This window comes from Sinohyriopsis cumingii, chromosome 4 (genome assembly GCF_028554795.1).
Source record: "Sinohyriopsis cumingii isolate HCF-2022 chromosome 4, ASM2855479v2, whole genome shotgun sequence".
Taxonomy (NCBI): domain Eukaryota; kingdom Metazoa; phylum Mollusca; class Bivalvia; order Unionida; family Unionidae; genus Sinohyriopsis; species Sinohyriopsis cumingii.
The window spans coordinates 16062622-16083414 of NC_142964.1; the positions used below are offsets into that span (position 1 = coordinate 16062622).

The following is a 20793-nucleotide window of genomic DNA, read 5'->3' on the forward strand; positions in this document are numbered from 1 at the left end:
ATGTACATAACAGAAATGAAATATAATAAAAAGCTGAAGAATGAATAGAAAAAATTTGCATAAACATTCACAGCAGAATCTTCAGCTTTCCCATTAATGTTGCACTTTCACTTAAAATAGGAAACATCTGTTACTAAAATAATGTCTTATAAAATAACTATTTTTACATTTTAGTCCAACTGTAAATAAAATTTATTTAAATCAAGATGTTTTCCCAATGGATGTTATTAGATTTTAGGTCCTTGTGTACGTGTATGTGTTGTATATGCATGTGTATGTTCACTGTGTCATGCAACTTACAAACAGTTCAAGATAAAAACACAGTTCAAAATGCTAACTATGGGACATGATTTATGAGTGGTCTAAAATGTACCTTTGGTTTTAAAATTTTAAACCATCATAGGACTTAAAGGTTCTACCTAGAACTTAATATAATTTTAAGTTTTAAATGTTTGCTATTGCTAATTTGTTTATATGACCATTGGGTTACCTGGGTCACAACTTTAGAAACCTTTGAGACTGCCAGATCATAACCACTTATGTATTTTCTCTGCTACCTTTGTTTTGGTGCTTTAAGGTATAATAACGAAGGTCAGTTACTTAGTGCTGTGGCAACTGGAGTCAAGTGTCTTGCCAAGAACAGACTGGTCCTATGGTAATATACAAAACCCACCCCCTTATGGACCTGAGTCTGGCACACTAACCACTGAATGTGGCTTTATGTATGTACATATGTTTGTATGTATGTATGCATACATACCTATCAATACAACCATGTATGCCAATACCATAAGATGTCAATTTATCATACCCATCTGAAAAAAGGAAATATAACATTAGGAAAATATTGAAATAAAGAAACATGTATATTTCAAGACTTAAAAGTGTGCAGCATAGCAACATTGTCCCTATCTTTTTCCCACTTTTGAAAAACACCATATATTCATACCCATGACCCTAGACTGGACTTACAAAGAAGGGGGGAAAATGAAATTCTGATAGAGCTGTATACATCATATGAACTCCAATCATATCCCAAACTTTGACATTTCTGTTTTCAACATTATGTACTAGGTGTATGACAATATATAACTCTGTAAATTTGATATATAATTACATACAGGTAAAACCCTTTATAATGCGTTGCTCACGGGTCCAAAGAATAACATCACAATATAAGCTGGATCGAGTTAACAAATATTTTGAAAAACTTCCCTACAGAAAATGTGCATTGAAAGTTCAATGTCATCAATTTTAACTAACCTCTTGATCATATAAATCTGCTAGGGATAAGAATAATTGGTTTTTCTGATAGCATGTATTTAGGTGTTAAAAAGAGAGGTCACCTTATATTAAAAAAATGGGAGCCATGCTGCGATTGTGTTATAAGCAGAATCACGTTATAATGAAGCAAACAGTCAGATATATTCAGCAAAAGATACATTCCATGCCTGAAAGGTTACATAGTTACAATTCCTTTCTTTGTCTCACAAAATGCTAATTTTTCTTGCTGTAAGTATAACATCTATAATCACATATCACATGGCATGGTGGGAAAACCTGTTTTATAAAGGAATATTTTTACCAAGAATATATAGGAAGGAAATAATTTTACCAATAATTTTCTTTAGAACTGTACAAATGCCACATCAACTATGATGTGACAGGAAGAAATGTTACATATCATACAATGCTGTGCCATTCAACTGCAAGCCATCTCTCACAGAATGCATGTAATAACATTTTTTTTATATGGCAATCATTTTTTTTACTAACCAATATGCCTTATATAGTTTGGACCCTGTAAGAGATAAGTATACTGACCATAAAAAACCATTTCAAAATTAAAATGTACCAGACACATACAAAATACAGTCCTTGATAAAAATGTGAAAACATCTGAAACCACGCTTTAGAAGTGGAAATGTCTGAATAAGACTGAACCATTTTAAAAGCTTATACTAACATCAAATTTTCTGATTAATTACCTATACAATGGTTTGGGGTGTACTGAGAAGAAATGCCATAAATTAAACAAGCTATATAAATAGCACTGTCTGTTGAAAAATACCAATTGACAAACTGTCATAAGTAGGTAAAATATCCATGTGCTACATTTCATGACTAAGTCACACACTCCATGAAAATTCAAAATATAATTGTGACACACAAAAATGGGACAAATGCTAAATGAGACTAATGTGAACCATGTATGAAAAGCCTTATTTTTTAAAACAAATAACCGACAATCACTCTGCTTTATTATGATACTCTTTTATTGACCTATATTATAGATAGATTTCCCAACCAAACTGATGTAACATCATAATTAGAGGACTTTTTCACATGTAATCTAACGCTAACAGTAATCAAATATACCCTATTATCAAGTGACCCATCTAAAGAGATTTCATTTTTAAGAAACAAATTTATTGCAATATTTCATGTTTGCATGGGATGCAATTTATGTGAATACTTGTTAAAAAGATTTGCAATACTGTCCACTGTAACTCACTTACCGATATATTGTTTTTGATGCAGCCTTCTTCTCTTTCTCCATTCTACATCATTCTTATCTAGTTCTTGTACAATTCCATCAGCAAATTCTCTGCAAATCAAATAGTAATGTGCAGTTTGTATTATCAATGTGGTCTTTATTCATTGATAAAATAAAGTGGAACAGAAAATAAAAAAAGGCAAACAAAATAAAATCATTTTGCTAACAATGAAAATCAATACAAAAGATAAAACAAAACATAGGATGCCTCATATAGTGCAATCATTCAGCATGAATAATTGCTATAGCAAGCATAAATTCTTACGTGTTTAAAATTGTCCTAAAATAATGTACAGCAACTTGGTTATGTCACCAAGGAACATCCTGCCAACTTCTTTTAGGACTTCACAAACAATTTTCTAGGTTGATAGTTGGGAATAAAACCTTAATGAATACTAAAGTTGGGAATTCTTCCTGATACAAAAAGATTGGAAACTAACAGTATATAGTATTTACATTGCAATTATGGCTGTATTTGGGCACAGAAGACCACCCCACCCCACCCACCCCACAAAATTGCTGCACCTTGCACAATATAAACCCAGTGTATTTCCTAGTGGTAATAATGAAAAATCCAATGGAAATTGTATCCTAATATTTTGCATTCTGCAATGAATGCAGTAATGGCCTTATCAAACGTGGGGCCCAATCTGAATCAATTTGGCAGGGCCCCTGCTTTTAAATGAAGGGCCATCGATGTGCACAGCATTTGGAAATAAACTTTTGATGTCAGCCCTGAATGAATGTACACATTTTATTTTATCATGAAATAATGCACAACTTTCGTGCAAATAAAAATTATATCTTTAAGTCACCTGGCTAAATCCCTACACACAGGCCCATTTCATAACAGTGAAAAAACATTACAACACAAAATACCATAACAATACTTTACAAAAATGTTTATTTTTTCTGCAAAGCATTTATACTGTTTGTGATCAAGCCATTAAAAAAACTCCAACCTGACAAACTTAATGACTTTTACTGACTGAAATTTGTATTACTGCCCCGCTCCCCCCATATCAAAGCATATGCAATGAGGGACAAATACAAACACATACATGTGCCATTATGATACAAATACTGAGATTATTTGCGATAATGATAATATTATTATCATCACCACTACTGAAAAGATAATAGAAGCACCATAGTATTAATAATAATAATAATAATAATAATAATAATAATAATTTGTACTTGGTGTAAATTTCAATATCAACATGATGGTGGGTGTTTTGGTACAAATGGGACAAAACAAAAACAGAATGTAATTACAATTCACCCATGTCAGTATCTATAATTTACCATAATGTGATTTCTGGTTTGTATCATGCATGTATACATAAAACATGCTGCAGACAGGAAGTTATATCAGCAGTTAAGACCAATGAAATGCCAAGGTACAAAATGCATGATACAAGAAGGTTTATTTAATGAACATAGCAAAGACAACATAAAAGTACTAACTCAGGGCCAGCTATTATACAGACATATACAGTCATCTGAACAAATTTCAATACCACATTCACACTGTGACTGATTAATCTGATATTCCTTTTTAAAGGAATGTCTATAGTAAAGGTTACTCACTCTTTCATTGAGGCACGACAATCACTTTTCAGAAAGTCATGAGTATCAGTTGAACATAGACAAAGTAAACCAGATTTGCAAGTGCTGCCTTGAATATTAAGGGGGAAATAACTGACCATGTCCCCCATACTAAAGACAATTGTGGAAATATATTGAAATGAAAGGATACAATAACCCTATTATTTGTGCGAGTACATTACGACATAATGGAAATGTACAGAATTATTTAAAGCTTACAGAATATTATAAACTACATCATTCCTGTTGAGTAAAAACAAGCAAATAAGCACAAAGTGTTACAATAATATTAGGTGTTTAATGCAAACGTTAAGCCATTCGTGATATTTCTTAAACTGAATAAGGGGCTGGTGTTGTGTGCTTTTACTTACATACAAATAATATAGAGCCTGAGGCAAAGAAAAACAGTGCCCAATGGCGTGATGATATACCTATTAGCATATGCTAGTGTGTATGTTTTGGAGTTTTAACGTAGCTTTAGGAATTATTCAGTTTATTGTGATGTCTAGCACTGGGGCATCATGCCACAAATATATCCCACCCAGTCACATAATCCTAACACCAGGCTGACCAGTCCTAACACTAACCTCTTAATGCTGAGCGTCTAGCGAGGCAGCTGTTACTATCCTTCTTACAAATCTCTGGTATGAATCGGCCGGGCTTCGAACCCGCGACCTCCCGCATCCGAGATGGACACTAACCCCTAGGCCACTGGAGCGGTCTTGCCCATTCTAGCTAACGACTAGTTAAATATAAAGAGACAAAAATCATCAATTATTACACCATTTGGTTAGAAAGCTGTTTACTCACGAGTTCATTTGAAGAATTTCAATTTAAATCTAATCTACGCGATAAGCTCCAAGTCACTACACCCTTCCATGTGAGACGTAATTTCGAGGTCTTTCATGTATTATACTACAGTACAGATCACAGGGGCTGTTGGTGTAATTATGATATTTATTTATAATATACCTGCCTAAAACGTTTATATTTATAATTATTCGTTTATTGGAAAAAAAAATACCTTGCATTGAATGATATTGGATGACTGGCCTTCACTCTTCTAAAACATAAATCGATAATTCTCCATCTTCTAAGATACAACACACTTATGCGGATAAGATGATGGTATTCCGAATATGTCATCACGTGATTAAAATCTCGTTTATGAGTTTAAATCTCGTTCGGTTCGATAGATAAATTGGAGCTCAAGATTATCAGCGGCGTTACTATCGTAGGAGCTGGAGATAATAGCTTAGTAGATCTCGTTTTTGAGTTGAAATCTCGTTCGAATCTCGTTCGGTAGTAAAGACGGAGATCAAAATTACAGCGGCGTTATGGAAAGCCGCAGGTACCCGGCGGTGATCACAATTTTTCCCTATATTATTATATAGGCAACAATTAGCGGCTCCGACAACAATTAGCGGCTCCTAAAATGACGGTGATTACAATCTTTCCCTATATTTTTATATGAACTACAATTAGCGGCTCCTACAACAATTAGCGGCTCCTTCTACAATTAGCGGCTCCTAAAACACTTTTAATCTACGGCTCCGTTAATAAAAATCGCCAATTTACGGCTCCAGAAACACGTGAAGCTCAGTCTACAAACTACAATCACCGGCTCCTTCGACAGTAACGCCGCTGTAATTTTGATCTCCGTCTTTAGTACCGAACGAGATTCGAACGAGATTTCAACTCAAAAACGAGATCTACTTAGCTATTATTTCCAGCTCCTACGATAGTAACGCCGCTGATAATCTTGAGCTCCAATTTAACTAACGAACCGAACGAGATTTAAACTCATAAACGAGATTTTAATCACGTGCTGTCATATTCGGAATACTATCATCTTATCCGCATCAGTGTCCTTTACCGTTATCGAGCGAAGTGTAGTTTTCAGAATTTGTAACAAGGTATTTTCCATTAGTAAAGAATATTAACTTGCTTTTTTATACTGCAGATATTTTGCTTAGACTAAAAAGTTCTCATATATCTTTACAACACTGGACAGGTCTCTAAATTAAGTATCTCATGGGTGGGTGGGGATGGAAGAACGTTATTGCGGTATTTTTTAAACTGAGGACACTTTGGCAGGATAATGAGCAAAAGTATCATGAAAGCTTGCTAAGAAAAGATCTATAACTATCATTGGACATTTATCAAAATATACAATACAGTATTTCTGTTAAAATTTATTGTTTGAAAGCAGGTGTTAAGAACTATCACAGTCATAAGCAGATCATCAGATAACCTACCTGGGAATGTGATTGTGTCATTTGAACAAACTTTACATGAATTCGCTCACTTAAGTGGTGTGTGATGACTCCCACAAATTTGTTTAATGGCTCACATATGAACATGCACCTTGCACAGTATAAATTTTTTTTAGCAATTCAGCCTTTAACTTAATGTTTAAGTGCTTGGAACAACTTAACTGGTAGAGGTATTACAGTGCAAGTAACTATCAGCATGTGGTTGAAAGTGGCAACAGAGTTACAAAGGAAACAAAAAGTTTCAATAAATATAATTTCATGTGAAGTGGATGGTTAAAATGTTGGCTTTAATTTATTTACTAAGATTGCAGTTATTGTAAAGAATATCCGAAATTGGCATAGATTAGAAATTAAACCAGTGTATTTTTAGTTAGAAGATGCACTTTGTGCATGAGAGGGCAGATCTGATGTAATATGTTAGGAAAGACCTAAAGATTTTTTTCAATCACATGGAATTAACAGCAAAAATGAGGGCATGCAGGAAGTCCATCTCCAGTAGCAAAACATATACACATTAAGCAGCGAAATGTGTAGCATCAACCAATATTTGTGAAAAATGTAAATCCTTTTAGGAAATAAAGTTGTATATTATTTTCTTTCTTATATCTATGGAATAAAATGCATACATTTTATCAAATCTTTGGAAGAGATTACATTATTGGGACTTGTAAAAAGTAAGGTGAGACAAGTGAATTTTATGAAACTATTTGTCTTGGACGAGTATGTGAAAACAATATTTGATCAGCCCTGATACCCCATTTATTTTCTTAGTTAACAGTGTTTTTGCAAATTTGGTAACAAAATGTAAGGGTGGACTTTTCAGTTCTTAAATTTAGTTCTTCATAAATTTCAAAATCATTGCAGTTAAAGTATTACTCCATCTTCCAACTTAAGCTAGGTAATTTCCAGGTCATTTGGTTTCTTTCTTGAGAAAATTACATGGTGTCTGGTCTTCGGGATATCTGAACGCCACACTTAAGCAAAAATCTCCTTTAGTTCAGTGTTGACAATTAGTAATAATAATCTTAATAAGACTTAAAATGGCATACAGTTTAGTTTAACAGTGACTGATGAGACCGGTGTTTCGATACTTCTGTGGCTTCCCATTGGTTGCGCGAGGTTATGTGAATAATATTCACTTTGGGTAATTCGACGCAAAATCAATAGTGTATGCTGTCATGTGGGGTCTATTGCGAAGTTCTGTCACAACAAATGTTATATACAAGGAGAAAATTAAGCACTGTTTCATTCCTAAGTTTGGAGTTATTCACATTATTGTGTTCATTCACATTATTGCATTCCAGTTTTAAGTCTATAGACGTATTTTGTGTTGTACAAGTTTAGATATTTTTAGACAGGAAAAACATTTGTTTGGACTGTTCAGTGTAAATAGAAAGCGCTCATTATTTAGACTTAAATATTAGTCTGGAACTGTTATTGAAGGAATTCAGGACAACGCCATCTTGACAACTACAAAGTTCTTGGAGGACCAGTACATTTCCGGTATTGAAATTTATGAGGAACATTTCTATCATTTAGGACTTTCACAGACCAGTATAAGGATTAGCTTGAATTCACTAAATAATACTTTATGTTCCTTTCATATTTTTTATTTATAACTTTGATAATTAAACTGTTAAGTTTTATAAAATTAGTTGTTTTTGCTTCTTTTCTGTTACTTAAGTTTGCAATCATTGAGACGTAACAGAAACTTGGGGGCTAACTGGGGATATGAATTTCACAGAAATTGAAATTGTTTTGAAATTTAAGTTATCTTAGTCCCTAATATTTCTGACTTTACATAGTGAAACCAACAAGCTTTTACGATATAAACCAAAGTGGAGAATTGTACTTTAAATCCTAGCCAGGAACAATCAGTCTTTGAAAGAGGACGAATTGCTCCAACGTTCCAGACAATATCTTTCCTGTGCAAAGCCATATTTGTTAAAACATGAAATAAAAAATATTTTGGTTTAAATTTGGTAGAGAAGAATATTTTGGACAAAAGTGCTTTGACTCTGGCTCAAACCTGCAAGTTATGAAATTGAAATTAAAATTCAAGAACAAAATAAAGTTAAGAAAGCTTGAAAAAGAGGAAAGAGATAAACAAATGCAAATTCAAAAAGAAGAGAAAGAAAAGGAGAAGAAATGACAAATGCAAAAGGAAGAAAAAGAAATAAAAATACAAATGCAGGAAAAAGAAAGGGAGATGCAAATGCAGGAAAAAGAGAGAGACAGATACAAAAATAGGAGTTACAAATGAAACTGCAATTACAGAAAGATGTGATGTGATTTGGATTTTTAACATAGTTTTAACAATTTTTCAGTCATATCGCTACGATGTCTGCTATGTGGCAGTTTATAGTGATGTCTAGCACTGGGGCATCATGCCGCAGACATGTAGCATGATGTCCCACCCAGTCACATTATCCTGACACCAGGCCGACCAGTCCTAACACTAACCTCTTAATGCTGAGTGTCAAGCGAGGCAGCTATTAGTACCATTTTTGTAAGTCTTAGGTATGACTCGGCCGGGGATCGAACCCACGACCTCCCGCATCCCAGGCGGACGCTCTAACCACTAGACCACCAGAGCAGTATTACAGAAAGAAGAGCAGTACCTAAACCTGTAGTGATACTCACATTACAAGGGACAACAATCTCTCATTTCTCCTGCGACCGATAAGGATTTGAAACCAATCCTTTGAGCCACATGTTCAGTGTCATAGTTTAACACCAAAATTACCATCAGAGATTCAACATTTTGACTACAAATTTAACTTGAACCCCACCAGTGGTCCTGGAAAACTTGAAACAATGTCACATCAAGTCATACCTGTATGAAATCAATAGGAAGGTGATTCATTTTCTCAGAAATGGAGAGTATTATAATCATTATGTCTTAATCCGTGACAGACTAGACAAGACTACAGCACAGATAGAACCTGACCCGGTACTCACTATCTGCATTTGCATTACTAGTTATATGATTCCACAAATCTCACAATACAACAGAAATCCAATAGTCGGATGACATCAACAAGCTTCTATCTAATGTAAAAAAATTAAAATATATTAAATGAAAGCCAGAAAGCTTCTGTAAGAACCAGAAAGAATATGTTTATGTTGAGAAAACAACCAGAAACCTGTCGCTGTCACTGCAATCTGGACAGTTCATCAAGCAAAGAGCACATGTCAACAAGGTAGTCACATGATACAACAAAACAGTTATTTTTTTAATAAATATATACAGAATTCTGTGTTCTTTCATTGTAGTTTCTTTATTACGAACAGTTTACAACTTTATTTTTCATTTCGTATTTTTTTTTGTTTCTGCATCTGAAATGGGTTATTACTGACATCATGTGACAACTGGACCTATGATGTCATGAATATGTTGGTTGTGATATTTGTGTACCCATGCGACTAGCAGTGCAAATGGTGAGTATCAGGTCAGATTTCATCAACACCATAGTTTCATCTTATCTTTCAGCAGAGTAAAGACATAATTATTCTAATACTTGCATTTTCTGAGAAAATAAATAATTTTCATATCGGTTTCATGTAGGTGTGCCTCGGGGTAACAGCATTAAGTTTGCTAGGCCATCTGGTATGCAGCTACGCTTTGCCGACAACATGTTGGTGTCTTGTGATGCTAGACTGGTTTTCAAACCTTTCATGTCAGACAAAATATCAATATCAAGCTGACTGTGAAACAACCAGTCTTCTAATCTAATCCAGTGAGTGTTAAGGTTGACTCAACAACTATGATTATGGTAACCACCCTAATGATCCATACTGCAACCTCCGAATATTCTGGGCAGAACTCAATAAATATAATTCACAATCAGTTACAACTCAATTACGTAATTGTTTCTGTCATCAAGTAGTTGCAAACTTTCCTGACTTTCATCAACATTTGCAAACTTCAAGGAATTTTCATGTTCAGAAAAGAAATTATCATTTCTTCCAACTTTTTCCAAATTTCCAAGTAGCATGGGAGCCCTGTATACTTCTTCAATCGTATATGTATAGGTAATGAAGTCAATATTAACATTCTGGCATATTTAAGAGCTTGATGCAATGACAACATCTACTGGGAAGTCTTATTATATATAATCTTGTGACAAAAAGTGTTAATTTGTTTTGATGAAAGAAAAATTGGCTGATGTAGATTCTACTTGCACTTGTGTCAATAGCTGATGAACTTGTATTCCCCGTTAAGTCAGCCTTTATTATTAAACGACAATTACACTGGCTTAGACTAATGAATGCCTTTAGATGTGACATTACAAGTCTTTAATCATGCTTGATTATCTTGGTTTTTCTGTATGACAAATTACATTTTATTATATGGCAATCATGTAGGGAGGACTGTATGCGAGAATAAAAACTTTTTCTTGCATCTCACTCTCTCAGCTCCTCTCTCCGAATTGTATTTATTGTTACCTTAACCATAGTTATTATAATTGTACAATATTTGCTTTTAATTTCTTGGTATATGCTAGTGATGTGATTGTATAATTAGATTCATTCTTAAGCACATGATGTAAAAAGCAAACATTTGTCATGGTAGTAAAGATAATAACTGTATGGATAATAATTATAATTCAATTTAATTTGTTCTGTTACATCTGATAATACAGTTTTGTAATCACTTCTGACAAAACAAAGTTTTTAGTAGCATAAAAGTCTTCGGCTGCATTTGGTATCTGATAAGTCTCTGTTGCTTCTTGTATAATTCTAACAAAATCTGGATCAAGTTCTGTATAATTATTTTGACACAGTTCCTTCAAGTCCTGAATTTCCTCTGTCATTGGTGCTTAACAGTTCTCTGCTCCTGAAAAAAATTTGTATTAAGATTAAATTGTATTGATGTAGTTAAACCAGCATTAACAGCCACATTGACCATGAATATATTCCATCCCTGACATAGAGCAGCATTTTTTTTAAATGCTTCTTCTAACTGACTTGTTAAAATAAACCTGTCTTAAGAGACCATATTCTTTAAAGTCTTTGAAATAACAGCTTACAACAGGTTCAAATGCATTGTTTGGTTACAATATAAAAATAATAAATGTAGAAAAGCCGCTGTAAATTACCATGTATGGTGTAAGTAGATTCCCTTCATTTTTAATTCAACATTTTAGAGAAAAAAAACCTGTAATTTTAGTACACGAAATAATATTGACACCAGGAGGAGCATATGAACAAATTCTACACGTCCATTCAAACAAGTTATCGAGTCTCTTATTTCACAGAGAACACCAGCAGTTATCTTTGTCAGAAGAAAGTGTAGTTTCTCAAACTAACAAAAGTTAAAATGACCTGGATCATTTTATTCTTCCAACTGTTTGGGAGCTTGCCGACCAAGTGTGCAGGCTACATAAAACAGTACGAGCTTATTATGCAAAATGAAAACATTCAAAAGATGTTGCCTCTTTTATTTTTGCAGCATAAATCAGTATTTAACACTTGCTATCCAATGGCAGTCAACAGAATAATAGGTTGTTATTTCTAAAAGCCCATATTTTAAAAAGAGATATGGATATCAATGTGTCCTTCCTTCACAAACTGTTGATATTTCAAAACGACAATAGATCATTCGGAAAAGAGTTCAGCCCATTTGGTGCAAATTTTGTACCATGCCATTAACTACATCCTCCATGTTTTATTGATGTTCCACAGTCCTACCATGTCTCTTAGATGTTTCTGAATGAGCAGTACATATACAAACTGCAGACACAGCTTGGAATAGTGATACAGAGTACATGTATTTTGACGTCTATTAAAAATGATGACTCAGATGTGATCATAGAAGAAATGTTTTTAAGAAAATGTAAATTTAGAGAAACAAAGGGTTTTTTTTAAGAAAGAAAAGGGGATCTCTATTTTTGTGTTTATGTGGTTTGGCATATTTTCATTTCGTGCATGTGTCATACATGTAACAAATACTGCAGGTGTTTTAATCTGGCAATTTTAGGAAATTTGCCAAATTAACTTGAACAACTTGTATCATCCTGTTCACTGGAAAAAGAAAATACATGCAGAGAATAATAACTATTGTATTACATCCAATCTATCCATACCGATAATATTTTAACTTCTAAGGATTCCAAAAAGTGTATTCTTTCATTACATGTTATGCTTGACAATGCTCCCAAGACATTAGATATATAAATGGTTTTTCAAACGTCAGACCTGAAACAATAATACTGACCCAAATGTACATGTGATTGTGACGCAAATGTATATATGTGATGATGGCCCACATTTATATGTGATGGTAACCCAAATGTATATGTGATGGTGACCCAAATTTATATGTGATGGTGACCCAAATGTATATGTGATGATGACCCAAATGTGGTGTGACAGAGTTCCAAATGTACTTGTGATGATGACCCAAATGTGGTATGGCAATGACCCAGATGTATGTGATGATGACCCGAATGGGTGTCTCCAAAGATATGGTTAGGACAAGACAAAAATGAAGTGGGAAGCAACTGCTATACTAATTAATCCAATTTCTGCCATCTTTTCATTTTTTGAAACTCATACAAGGTATTAAAGTATAACAAGGATTCATATTAATTGTACTTGCATTCATAACTTCATACATATAGAACACTTACAGAGCAAAGTCTCTTATTTTCAATCAGATGAGCATGCTGATCTGAAGTTAGAGGTATTATACCTCAAAGATCTTAAAGAGAAAAAAGTGAAACCAACAAGTAAAATTCAACAAATACTTTATTTTCACAGATAATGTGAAAATTTAAAAGTAGCTTACATTATGAAATATATCCCAAATAGCTCTCACAGATCCAAAAGGAAAAAAGGTGTTCCAAATGAATTACAGTGGTGTTACAAATTGATTCCAATCTTGAATGTGCTGTAGTTCCAACAGTCTTAAATGTGCCGATGTGATAATCTTATCCATCACAATGATATAATCTAGAATGTCCTTGAAGGAATTCACTCTAATCCTAAAACAGTCCAAAAGTATCTGTAAGCACTTTGTTATTTCAGTGAATAAATGAAGTATATAAATCATGTGAAATTACAACTGAACACAACTAAAAGACAGATTTCACTTGAGAGATGTTACAATAGGAATATGTTGTTAACTATGTTGATCACAACCTTTATATAAAATTGATCACAAACTTTATATAAAAACCTAAGACAATAAGAGATATAGGATGTGGGTCCTTTTCCCATCAAATTCGTAAACAAGGTAAGGTCTGTTTACTTTATAGTTTTACTTTTTAGCAAAATACCTGGCAAATGAGAACATTTTTTTTCTAATGGACGAAACAATTTTCTGAACTCAAAGCCAGGTAAACATGTTTACAAATATCATCTCAGATGATAATCTACAATCATGGACGAAAGTTAGCTTTGCAATATCTTGCTTACATATGACCCTTACAATCGTGGACAAGAGTTAAACAATATATACAATATATAGATATACAAAAGGGCACTTGCAATGGTTTCTAACTGACCTATATTACCCTTCTTTCAATTCAAAACCTGCCTGGTTTACATGTGATGCACCATATATGAAGGCATTTTCATTGCTAAGAAGGCCATCTGCACTGCAGCAACTATGCCATTTCCAGTGCCTGGATTGCCTCTCACTTTTACTGGACACCCTGAAAAGTAGGTTAGTATAATATTATTAGCATCATATACAAAATTTATAATAATTTATATCGGCTTTTGTGATGGAAGTTAAAGTTCTCTTTTGCCTTTAAATACTGTCTGTATTTTTACTAATGTACAGGAAATGAACAAGATTTGTTATTTTACTAAATTTTTACAAACTTTGTTGGAATCCAACTACCACATAAACTGGTCATGTAAACTTGTGACATAGTGGTAGTTGCACAAATTGTGTAGTGTACAACAGCATTGTTCTGTTATCAAAAAGACACTGAGAAAATTACTAGTTCACCATGAGAATACTGTAAGTAATATACTTTTTTCCCCTATAATCAGTATTTTCCTTCACCCTCATTTGTGCTTCAGAGACCCCCAAATTTTTAATTTGACCCCCAGTTTTGATACCAAAGTTTATTTTTTACTCAGTCTGACCCCCAGTTTTGACACCAAGGAGATTTTTGACTCTCAGTCTTACACCCCTAGGGGATACACTGCCTATAATACCAAAACCAAATGCCAATACAGTATTTGCTTCAAGGGCAATTAAGAAATAATAATTAAGATCGATGAGCAAAACATTCATATGATATGGATCATAAACGTTCTAAATCTGCCCCTCTTAGCCGTTACTATAGCAGAGATAATGCAAGATTTGTACAAAATAGTAAGCTTTACATGTGTGACACCAGGCCTGCAAACAAATAGATGTATGACTGACCAATCAACCAATTATATCTAGCTTTGCTTACATCCATAGTCCAAGAAGAGATGACATAGCTCAGTTAATCCTGCATTTGAATATCTCATTTACTGTCTTCAAGTAATTCAATTTTTACAGTAACACTTTGTTTTGGCATATAATTTCTTTGTATGGGTGTATAAAACAGTCATTAAAAAAGTATACCCACCTTTAAAATCGTGAGTGTGAACAGGAAGACATAATAAACACTGCAATAAATTTATTCAGTTTACAATTCCAAGTCAAATACATACCTGTCAAGATTTCATTTTAAAAAATGACAATACTGAGATGCCAATTATTCAACATTTTAACTGCAATTACAATAATATATATAAACATGTAATTACTTTATAATTTGCATTATGTGAGTTGATATTGTCTTCATTTACCATGGGATTTAACAACTGTATTGACAAAGTACAAGGCAACTATATCTGGTCATCTATTAGTTATTCCAGCATGTAGCCATATTATCTTCTGCAAAAAACTGAAAATAAGATTACTTAAAAATACATTGTATCACACAAGGCGGGGTAATTTATCCATTGTCAAGATAAACTGTATGTACATAACAGAAATGAAATATAATAAAAAGCTGAAGAATGAATAGAACAAATTTGCATAAACATTCACAGCAGAATCTTCAGCTTTCCCATTAATGTTGCACTTTCACTTAAAATAGGAAACATCTGTTACTAAAATAATGTCTTATAAAATAACTATTTTTACATTTTAGTCCAACTGTAAATAAAATTTATTTAAATCAAGATGTCTTCCCAATGGATGTTATTAGATTTTAGGTCCTTGTGTACGTGTATGTGTGATGTATGCATGTGTATGTTCACTGTGCCATGCAACTTACAAACAGTTCAAGATAAAAACACAGTTCAATATGCTAACTATGGGACATGATTTATGAGTGGTCTAAAATGTACCTTTGGTTGTAAAATTTTAAACCATCATAGGTCTTAAAGGTTCTACCTAGAACTTAATATAATTTTAAGTTTTAAATGTTTGCTATTGCTGATTTGTTTATATGACCATTGGGTTACCTGGGTCACAACTTTAGAAACCTTTGAGACTGCCAGATCATAACCACTTATGTATTTTCTCTGCTACCTTTGTTTTGGTGCTTTAAGGTATAATAACAAAGGTCAGTTACTTAGTGCTGTGGCAACTGGAGTCAAGTGTCTTGCCAAGAACAGACTGGTCCTATGGTAAGATACAAAACCCACCCCCTTATGGACCTGAGTCTGGCACACTAACCACTGAATGTGGCTTTATGTATGTACGTATGTATATATGTATGTATGTATGTATGTATGCATACATACCTATCAATACATCCATGTATGCCAATACCATAAGATGTCAATTTATCATACCCATCTGAAAAAAGGAAATATAACATCACATTAGGAAAATATTGAAAGAAAGAAACATGTATATTTCAAGACTTAAAAGTGTGCAGCATAGCAACATTGTCCCTATCTTTTTCCCACTTTTGAAAAACACCATATATTCATACCCATGACCCTAGACTGGACTTACAAAGAAGGGGGGAAAATGAAATTCTGATAGAGCTGTATACATCATATAAACTCCAATCATATCCCAAACTTTGAAAAGAATAAATAACAAAGAATAACATCACAATATAAGTTGGATCGAGTTAACAAATTTTTTGAAAAACTTCCCTACAGAAAATGTGCATTGAAAGTTCAATGTCATCAATTTTAACTAACCTCTTGATCATATAAATCTGCTAGGGATAAGAATAATTGGTTTTTCCGATAGCATGTATTTAGGTGTTAAAAAAAGAGGTCACCTTATATTTAAAAAATGGGAGCCATACTGCCATCGTGTTATAAGCAGAATCACGTTATAATGAAGCTAACAGTCAGATATATTCAGCAAAAGATACATTCCATGCCTGAAAGGTTACATAGTTACAATTCCTTTCTTTGTCTCACAAAATGCTAATTTTTCTTGCTGTAAGTATAACATCTATAATCACATATCACATGGCATGGTGGGAAAACCTGTTTTATAAAGGAATATTTTTACCAAGAATATATAGGAAGGAAATAATTTTACCAATAATTTTCTTTAGAACTGTACAAATGCCACATCAACTATGATGTGACAGGAAGAAATGTTACATATCATACAATGCTGTGCCATTCAACTGCAAGCCATCTCTCACAGAATGCATGTAATAACATTTTTTTTATATGGCAATCATTTTTTTTACTAACCAATATGCCTTATATAGTTTGGACCCTGCAAGAGATAAGTACACTGACCATAAAAAACCATTTCAAAATTAAAATGTACCAGACACATACAAAATACAGTCCTTGATAAAAATGTGAAAACATCTGAAACCACGCTTTAAAAGTGGAAATGTCTGAATAAGACTGAACCATTTTAAAAGCTTATACTAACAACAAATTTTCTGATTAATTACCTATACAATGGTTTGGGGTGTACTGAGAAGAAATGCCATAAATTAAACAAGCTATATAAATAGCACTATCTGTTGAAAAATACCAATTGACAAACTATCATAAGTAGGTAAAATATCCATGTGCTACATTTCATGACTAAGTCACACACTCCCTGAAAATTCAAAATATAATTGTGACACACAAAAATGGGACAAATGCTAAATGAGACTAATGTAAACCATGTATGAAAAGCCTTTCTTTTAAAACAAATAACCGACAATCACTCTGCTTTATTATGATACTCTTTTATTGACCTATATTACAGATAGATTTCCCAACCAAACTGATATAACATCATAATTGGAGGACTTTTTCACATGTAATCCAACGCTACCAGTAATCAAATATACCCTGTTATCAAGTGACCCATCTAAAGAGATTTCATTTTTAAGAAACAAATTTATTGCAATATTTCATGTTTGCATGGGATGCAATTTATGTGAATACTTGTTAAAAAGATTTGCAATACTGTCCACTGTAACTCACTTTACCGATATATTGTTTTTGATGCAGCCTTCTTCTCTTTCTCCATTCTACATCATTCTTATCTAGTTCTTGTACAATTCCATCAGCAAATGCTCTGCAAATCAAATAGTAATGTGCAGTTTATATTATCAATGTGGTCTTTATTCATTGATAAAATAAAGTGTAACAGAAAATAAAAAAGGCAAACAAAATAAAATCATTTTGCTAACAATGAAAATCAATACAAAAGATAAAACAAAACATAGGATGCCTCATATAGTGCAATCATTCAGCATGAATAATTGCTATAGCAAGCATAAATTCTTACGTGCTTAAAATTGTCCTAAAATAATGTACAGCAACTTGGTTATGTCACCAAGGAACATCCTGCCAACTTCTTTTAGGACTTCACAAACAATTTTCTAGGTTGATAGTTGGGAATAAAACCTTAATGAATACTTAAGTTGGGAAGTCTTCCTGATACAAAAAGATTGGAAACTAACAGTATATAGTATTTACATTGCAATTATGGCTGTATTTGGGCACAGAAGACCACCCACCCCACAAAATTGCTGCACCTTGCACAATATAAACCCAGTGTATTTCCTAGTGGTAATAATGAAAAATCCAATGGAAATTGTATCCTAATATTTTGCATTCTGCAATGAATGCAGTAATGGCCTTATCAAACGTGGGGCCCAATCTGAATCAATTTGGCAGGGCCCCTGCTTTTAAATGAAGGGCCATCGATGTGCACAGCATTTGGAAATAAACTTTTGATGTCAGCCCTGAATGAATGTACACATTTTATTTTATCATGAAATAATGCACAACTTTCATGCAAATAAAAATTATATCTTTAAGTCACCTGGCTAAATCCCTACACACAGGCCCATTTCATAACAGTGAAAAAAACATTACAACACAAAATACCATAACAATACTTTACAAAAACGTTTATTATTTCTGCAAAGCATTTATACTGTTTGTGATCAAGCCATTAAAAAAACTCCAACCTGACAAACTTAATGACTTTTACTGACTGAAATTTGTATTACTGCCCCGCTCCCCCCATATCAAAGCATATGCAATGAGGGACAAATACAAACACATACATGTGCCATTATGATACAAATACTGGGATTATTTGCGATAATGATAATATTATTATCATCACCACTACTGAAAAGATAATAGAAGCACCATAGTATTAATAATAATAATAATAATAATAATAATAATAATAATAATAATTTGTACCTGGTGTAAATTTCAATATCAACATGATGGTGGGTGTTTTGGTACAAATGGGACAAAACAAAAAAAGAATGTAATTACAATTCACCCATGTCAATATCTATAATTTACCATAATGTGAGTTCTGGTTTGTATCATGCATGTATACATAAAACATGCTGCAGACAGGAAGTTATATCAGCAGTTAAGACCAATGAAATGCCAAGGTACAAAATGCATGATACAAGAAAGTTTATTTAATGAACATAGCAAAGACAACATAAAAGTACTAACTCAGGGCCAGCTATTATACAGACATATACAGTCATTTGAACAAATTTCAATACCACATTCACACTGTGACTGATTAATCTGATATTCCTTTTTAAAGGAATGTCTATAGTAAGGGTTACTCACTCTTTCATTGAGGCACGACAATCACTTTTCAGAAAGTCATGAGTATCAGTTGAACATAGACAAAGTAAACCAGATTTGCAAGTGCTGCCTTGAATATTAAGGGGGAAATAACTGACCCATGTCCCCCATACTAAAGACAATTGTGGAAATATATTGAAATGAAAGGACACAATAACCCTATTATTTGTGCGAGTACATTACGACATAATGGAAACGTACAGAATTATTTAAAGCTTACAGAATATTATAAACTACATCATTCCTGTTGAGTAAAAACAAGCAAATACGCACAAAGTGTTACAATAATATTATGTGTTTAATGCAAAAGTTAAGCCATTCGTGATATTTCTTAAACTGAATAAGGGGCTGGTGTTGTGTGCTTTTACTTACATACAAATAATATAGAGCCTGAGGCAAAGAAAAACAGTGCCCAATGGCGTGATGATATACCTATTAGCATATGCTAGTGTGTATGTTTTGGAGTTTTAACGTAGCTTTAAGAATTGTTCAGTTTATTGTGATGTCTAGCACTGGGGCATCATGCCACAAATATATCCCACCCAGTCACATAATCCTAACACCAGGCCGACCAGTCCTAACACTAACCTCTTAATGCTGAGCGTCTAGCGAGGCAGCTGTTACTACCCTTCTTACAAATCTCTGGTATGAATCGGCCGGGCTTCGAACCCGCGACCTCCCGCATCCGAGATGGACACTAATCCCTAGGCCACTGGAGCGGTCTTGCCCATTCTAGTTAACGACTAGTTAAATATAAAGAGACAAAAATCATCAATTATTACACCATTTGGTTAGAAAGCTGTTTACTCACGAGTTCATTTGAAGAATTTCAATTTAAATCCAACCTACGCGATAAGCTCCAACTCACTACACCCTTCCATGAGATACGTAATTTCGAGGTCTTTCATGTATTATACTACAGTACAGATCACAGGGGCTGTTGGTGTAATTATGATATTTATTTATAATATACCTGCCTAAAACGTTTATATTTATAATTATTCGTTTATTGGAAAAAAAAATACCTTGCATCGAATGATATTGGATGACTGGCCTTCACTCTTCTAAAACATAAATCGATGATTCTCCATCTTCTAAGATACAACACACTTATGCGGATAAGATGATGGTATTCCGAATATGTCGTCACGTGATTAAAATCTCGTTTATGAGTTTAAATCTCGTTCGGTTCGTTAGATAAATTGGAGCTCAAGATTATCGGCGGCGTTACTATCGTAGGAGCTGGAGATAATAGCTTAGTAGATCTCGTTTTTGAGTTGAAATCTCGTT

General features: G+C 33.4%; 1 protein-coding gene and 1 long non-coding RNA gene across 3 annotated transcripts in view; one reads left to right on the top strand and one right to left on the bottom strand.

Annotated features, from left to right (window-relative positions):
• LOC149800667 (arrestin domain-containing protein 3-like) overlaps positions 1-20793 on the top strand; it is a 331927-nt gene that overhangs the window by 165420 nt on the left and 145714 nt on the right. The gene's annotated exons all lie outside the window — the stretch shown is intronic.
• On the bottom strand, positions 11042-20758 carry LOC149800677 (uncharacterized). Of its 2 annotated transcripts, none has more exons than XR_016420553.1 (4): positions 20529-20758; positions 17859-17947; positions 13956-16246; positions 11042-11284 (listed from the first exon to the last, which is right to left on the bottom strand). It is a non-coding gene; the product is annotated as an uncharacterized LOC149800677 (long non-coding RNA). The 2 variants fall into 2 exon arrangements; XR_016420552.1 differs by having other exon boundaries at positions 17854-17947.